This window comes from Trichosurus vulpecula, chromosome 5 (genome assembly GCF_011100635.1).
Source record: "Trichosurus vulpecula isolate mTriVul1 chromosome 5, mTriVul1.pri, whole genome shotgun sequence".
Classification (NCBI taxonomy): domain Eukaryota; kingdom Metazoa; phylum Chordata; class Mammalia; order Diprotodontia; family Phalangeridae; genus Trichosurus; species Trichosurus vulpecula.
The window spans coordinates 3,481,773-3,487,772 of NC_050577.1; positions in this window are offsets into that span (position 1 = coordinate 3,481,773).

A 6,000-nucleotide genomic window follows, 5' to 3' on the forward strand; every position below is an offset into this window, starting at 1 on the left:
GAGTTTGAATTACAAATTTTCTCCCCATTTCTACCTTCCCCCCACTCCAAGATGGCATATTCTGGTTGCCCTGTTTCCGAATCAACCCTCCCTTCTGTCACCCCACTCCCCTCCTACCCCTTTTCCCTTCCTTTCCTGTAGGGCAAGATAAATTTCTATGCCCCATCACCTGTTTAACTTATTTTCTAGTTGCATGCAATAATTTTTTTTTGTTGTTGTGGTGGCTGAACTGCAAACTCCTTCCACTCCCCTCAGCTTTTCCCACTAACCTTTTCTGTTGTCTTTGGTGTTTGTGGGTTGAGAAGTCTGGTAACTGCCACAGCTCACTGATTTGGGGCACTAGGGCACGCTCTGCCCGGCTCCTGGTCTTGTTTGTTTCATGGCCCACTCTGGGCTCTGCTCTGCTCTGCTCCACTCTGCTCCGCTCCCAGTTCCCAGCTCCATGTGCAAAAGACCTCACCCAAAAACCATCCAGGCTGTCTTGGGATGGAGGCCTGCTTCCCTCTGCTGTTTTGTGGGTTCTGCAGTTCTAGAATTGGTTCAGAGCCATTTTTTATAGGTTTTTGGAGGCACTTGGCAGGGAGCTTATGCTAGTCCCTACTTTCCAGCCACCATCTTGGCTCCACCCCCCCCCCACGATAAATTTCTATGCCCCATGGCCTGTGTATCTTATTTTCTAGTTGCACGCAAAACTGTTTTGTTTTTTTTTTTAGGTTTTGAACATCTGTTTTTAAAACGTTGAGTTCCAAATTCTCTCCCTCTTCCTTCCCACCCACTCTCCGTAAGAAGTCAAGCAATTCAACATAGGCCACATGTGTATCATTATGTATAACCCTTCCACAATACTCATGTTGTGAAAGACTAACTATATTTTGCTCCTTCCTAACCTATCGCCCTTTATCCAATTTTCTCCCTTGACCCTGTTCCTTTTTGAAAGTGTTTGTTTTTGATTACCTCCTCCCCCATCTGCACTCCCTTCTATCATCGACTCCCCCCCCATTTTTATCTTCTCCCTCCTTCTTTCCTGTGGGGTAAGATACCCAACTGAGTGTGTATGGTATTCCCTCCTCAGGTGAAATCTGATGAGAGCAAGAGTTACTCATTCCCCCTCACTTGCCTTCTCTTCTCTTCCTACAGAACTGCTTTTTCTTGCCACTTTTATGCAAGATAATTCTATCCCTCCTTTTCTCCCTCTCTCAATATATTCCTCTCTCATCCCTTAATTTGATTTTATTTCTTTTAGATATCATCCCTTAATCATCAACTCAGCCTGTGCTCCCTCTCTCTCTCTCTCTCTCTCTCTCTCTCTCTCTCTGTATATATATATATATATATATATATATATATATATGTATATATATATATATATATATATATATATATATATATATATATATATATATATATATATATATATATATATATATATAAAAATAATATGCATATTCCCTTCAGCTACCCCAATACTGAGGTCTCATGAATCATACAAATCATCTTTCCATGTAGGAATGTAACCAAAACAGTTCAACTTTAGTAAGTCCCTTGCAATTTCCTTTTCTTGTTGTTTTTCTTGATTACCTTTTCATGCTTCTCTTGATTCTTGTGTTTGAAAGTCAAATTTTCTATTCGGCTCTGGTCTTTTCACTGAGAAAGCTTGAAAGTCCTCTATTTTATTGAAAATCCATGTTTTGCTTTGGAGCATGATACTCGGTTTTGCTGGGTAGGTGATTCTTGGTTTTAATCCTAGCTCCATTGACCTCCGGAATATCGTATTCCAAGGCCTTCAATCTCTTAATGTAGAAGATGATAGATCTTGGGTTATTCTGATTGTGTTTCCACAATACTCAAATTGTTTCTTTCTGGCTATTTTCTCCTTCACCTGGACACCCTGGAATTTGGTGATAATATTCCTGGGATATTTCTTTTTGGGATCTATTTGAGGAGGCGATCAGTGGATTCTCTCAATATCTCTTTTGCCCTATGACTCTAGAATATCAGGGCAGTTCTCAATAATTTCTTGAAAGATAATATCTAGGCTCTTTTTTGATTAAGTAGTCTAATAATTTTTAAATTATCTATCCTGAATCTATTTTCCAGGTCAGTGGTTTTTCCAATGAGATATTTCACATTGTCTTCCATTTTTCTTTTTTCATTCCTTTGGTTCTGTTTTATAATATCTTGATTTCTCATAAAGTCATTAGCTTCCACTTGCTCCAATCTAATTTTTAAGGTACTATTTTCTTCAGTGCTCTTGTGGACCTCCTTTTCCACTTGGCTAATTCTGTCTTTCAATGCATTCTTCTCCTCATTGGCTTTTTGGAGCTCTTTTGCCATTTGAGTTAGTGTATGTTTTAAGGTGTTTTTATCTTCAGTGTATTTTTCAGTATTTTTTCGGTCTCCTTTAGCAAGTCATTGACTTGTTTTTCATGGTTTTCTTGCATCCTTCTCATTTCTCTTCCCAATTTTTCCTCTACTTCTCTAACTTGCTTTTCCAAATCCTTTTTGAGCTCTTCCACGGCCTGAGACCAGTTCATGTTTTTCTTGGAGGCTTTTGTTTTAGGCTCTTTGACTTTGTTGACTTCTTCTGGCTGAATGTTTTGATCTTCTTTGTCACCAAAGAAAGATTCCAAAGTCTTTGACTGAATCTGGGTGCATTTTCCCTGCCTGGCCATGTTCCCAGTCAATTTACCTGACCCTTGAGTTTTTCAGCAGGGTACGACTGCTTGTAGAGTAAAGAGTACTATGTTCCAAGCTCAGGGGGATGCACTGTTGATTTTAGAGATATTACAGCCAGCTCTGCCACACCAGCACTCCTCCTTCCCCAAGAACCCCCAACCTGGACTGAACTCAGATCTTCATCAGGCTCTTCACTCCTACTCTTATCTGCCACTTAATTCCTCCCACCAGGTGGCCTGGGGCCAGAAGCAACTGCAGCTGTAGTTCTGTAGCTGCCCCACCTCCTCTGCCCCCGGATGGTGGCTGAACCACGAACTCTATCCACCTGTCCCCAGCAGCTTTTCCCACTAACCTTCTCTGTTGTCTTTGTTGTTTGTGGGTTGAGAAGTGTGGTAACTGCTGCAGCTCACTGGTTCAGGGTGCTAGGGCCCACTCCACCTGGCTCCTGGTCTGGTTGGTCCTGCTGCCGCCCACACTGGGCTCTACTCTGCTCCACTCCCAGCTCCGTGCGGGATAGACCTTACCCAGAGACCATCTAGGCTGTCCTGGGCTAGAGCCCTATCAGGGTTAGTCATAACAGAATCCAAATATCTGTAGTTGTGTATAATGTTCTCCTGTTTCTGCTCTGCTCTCTCAGCATTATATCGTGTAGGTTTTTCTAGGTGCTTATGAAATCCATATCATCCCCATTTCTTATAGCACAATAGTATTCCATTACCTTCACATACCACAACTTGTTCAGCCATTTTCCAATTGATGGGTATCCCCTTGATTTTCAATTCTTTGCTACTACAAAAAGAGCCGCTATAAATATTTTTGTATATATGGGTCCTTTTCCCACTTGTGTGATCTCTTTGGGATACAACCCTAGAAGTGGTATTGCTGGGTCAATGGGCATGAACATTTTTATAGCCCTTTGGGAATAGTTCCAAATTGCTCTCCAGAATGGCTGGATCAGTTCACAACTCCACCAGCAATGTAACAATGTTCCAATTTTCCCACATCCTCTCCAGCATTTATCATTTTCCTGTTTTGTCATTTTAGCCAATTGGACAAGGAGAGATGTGGTACTTAAGATTTGTGTGATTTGCATTTCTCTAATCAGTAGTGGTTTTGAGCATTTTTTCATATGCCTATAGAAATCTTTAATTTTTGTCTCTGAGAACTGCCTATTCATATCTTTTCACCATTTCTCAATTGGGGAATGACTTGTATTCCTATAAATGTGGCTCAGTTCCCTGTATATTTTAGAGAAGAGGCCTTTATCAGAGACACTGGTTGTAAAGATTTTCTCCCAATTTTCTCCTTCCCTTTGTTGCATTATCTTTTTTATGCAAAAACATTTCAATTTAACATAATCAAAATTATCCATTTTGCAATGCTCTCTATCTCTTGTTGTGTCATGAATTCTTTTTTTTTCCATAAACCTTATAGGGAAACTATTCCTTGGTCTCCCAAATTGCTTATAGTATGAGACTTTATTCCTAAATCACGAACCCATTTTGAATTTATTTTGGTATATGGTGTAAGATATTGGTCTATGCCCAGATTCTGCCCTACCATTTTCCAATTTTCCCAGCAGTTTTTGTGAAATAGTGAATTCTTAGCCAAGAAGCTGGCCTCTTTGGGTTTATCAAAGAGTCCATTGCTATAGTCGTTGACTTCTCAATCTTGTGTACCTATCTTATTCCACAGATCCATTACTCTGTTTCTTAGCCAGTACCAGGTAGTTTTGATGACTGCTGCTTTATATTACAGTTTAATATCTGCCATGACTGGGTCACCTTCCCTAGCATTTCTTTTCATTAATACCCTAGATATCCTAGACCTCTTCTTCTTCCAGATGAATTATTTATTGTTTTATCCAGATCTATAAAATAATTTTTTTGATAGTTTGATTGGTTTGGCACTGAATAGACAGATTAATTTAGGTAAATTGCCATTTTCATTATATTAGCTCCTCCCAACCATGAGCAACTGATACTTTTTCCATTTATTTAGATCTGACTTTATTCACGTGAAAAGTGTTTCATAATTATGTTCATATAGTCCCTGGGTTTGCCTTGGCACGTAGATTTCCAAATATTTTATAGTGTCTACAATAACTTTGAATGGAATTTCCCTTTCTTTCTCTTACTGTTGGGTTTTGTTAGTCATGTGTAGGAATGCCAAGGATTTATGTGGGTTTATTTTATATCCTGCAACTTTGCTAAAGTTGTTTATTATTTCAAGTAGTTTTTACTTGATTCTCTAGGATTCTCTAAGTAAATCAAATCATCTGCAAAAAGTGATTATTTAGTTTCTTCTTTGCCTGTTCTACTTCCTTCAATTTCTTTTTCTTCTCATTGCTATAGCTAATGTTTCTAGTACCAAATTGAATAGTAGGTGTGATAATGGACATCCTTGTTTCACTCCTGATGTTATCAGGAATGCATCTAGCTTATCCCCATTACAAAAAAAGTTTGTTGACAGTTTTACTCAGATACTAATTATAATTGTAAAGAAGACTCCATATATTCCTACATTTTCTAGTGTTTTTAATAGGAATGGGTGTTGTATTTTGTAAAATGCTTTTTCTGCATCTATTGAAATGATCATATGGTTTCTGCTAGTTTTGTTGTTGATATGATCAATTATACTGATAGTTATCCTAAAATTGAAGCAGCCTTGCATTCCTGTAATAAATTCTACCTGGTCATAGTGTATTATTCTCATGATAAATTGCTTCAATTTTTTGCTAATAATTTGTTTAAAAATTTTGCACCAATATTCATTAGGGAAATTGGACTATAAATTTCTTTCTCTGTTTTGACTCTTCCTGGTTTAGGTATTAGTACCATATTTGTGTCATAAAAAGAATTTATTGGGACTCCTTCACCTACTTTCCCAAATAGTCTATAAAGTATAGGAATTAATTGTCTTTAAATGTTTGATAAAATTCACATGTAAAACCTGGAGATTTTTTCCTAGGAAGTTCATTGATGGCTTGCTCAATTTCTTTTTTCTGAGATGTGGGTTTTGAGGAATTTCATTTCTCTTCTGTTAACCTGGGCAATATATATTTTTTGTAGATATTCATCCATATCCCTAAGGTTATCATATTTAAGGGCATACAATTGTGCAAAATAATTCCTTTTTTTTTCATTTCCACTTCATTGGAGGTGAAATCACCCTTTTCATTTTTGATACAGGTAATTTGATTTTCTTCTTTCTTTTTTAATCAAATTGACCAAAGGTTTATCAATTTTATAGTTTTTTTTTTAGTGACACCAGCTTTGTTTTATTTATTAATTCCATTGTTTTCTTGATTTCCATTATATTAAT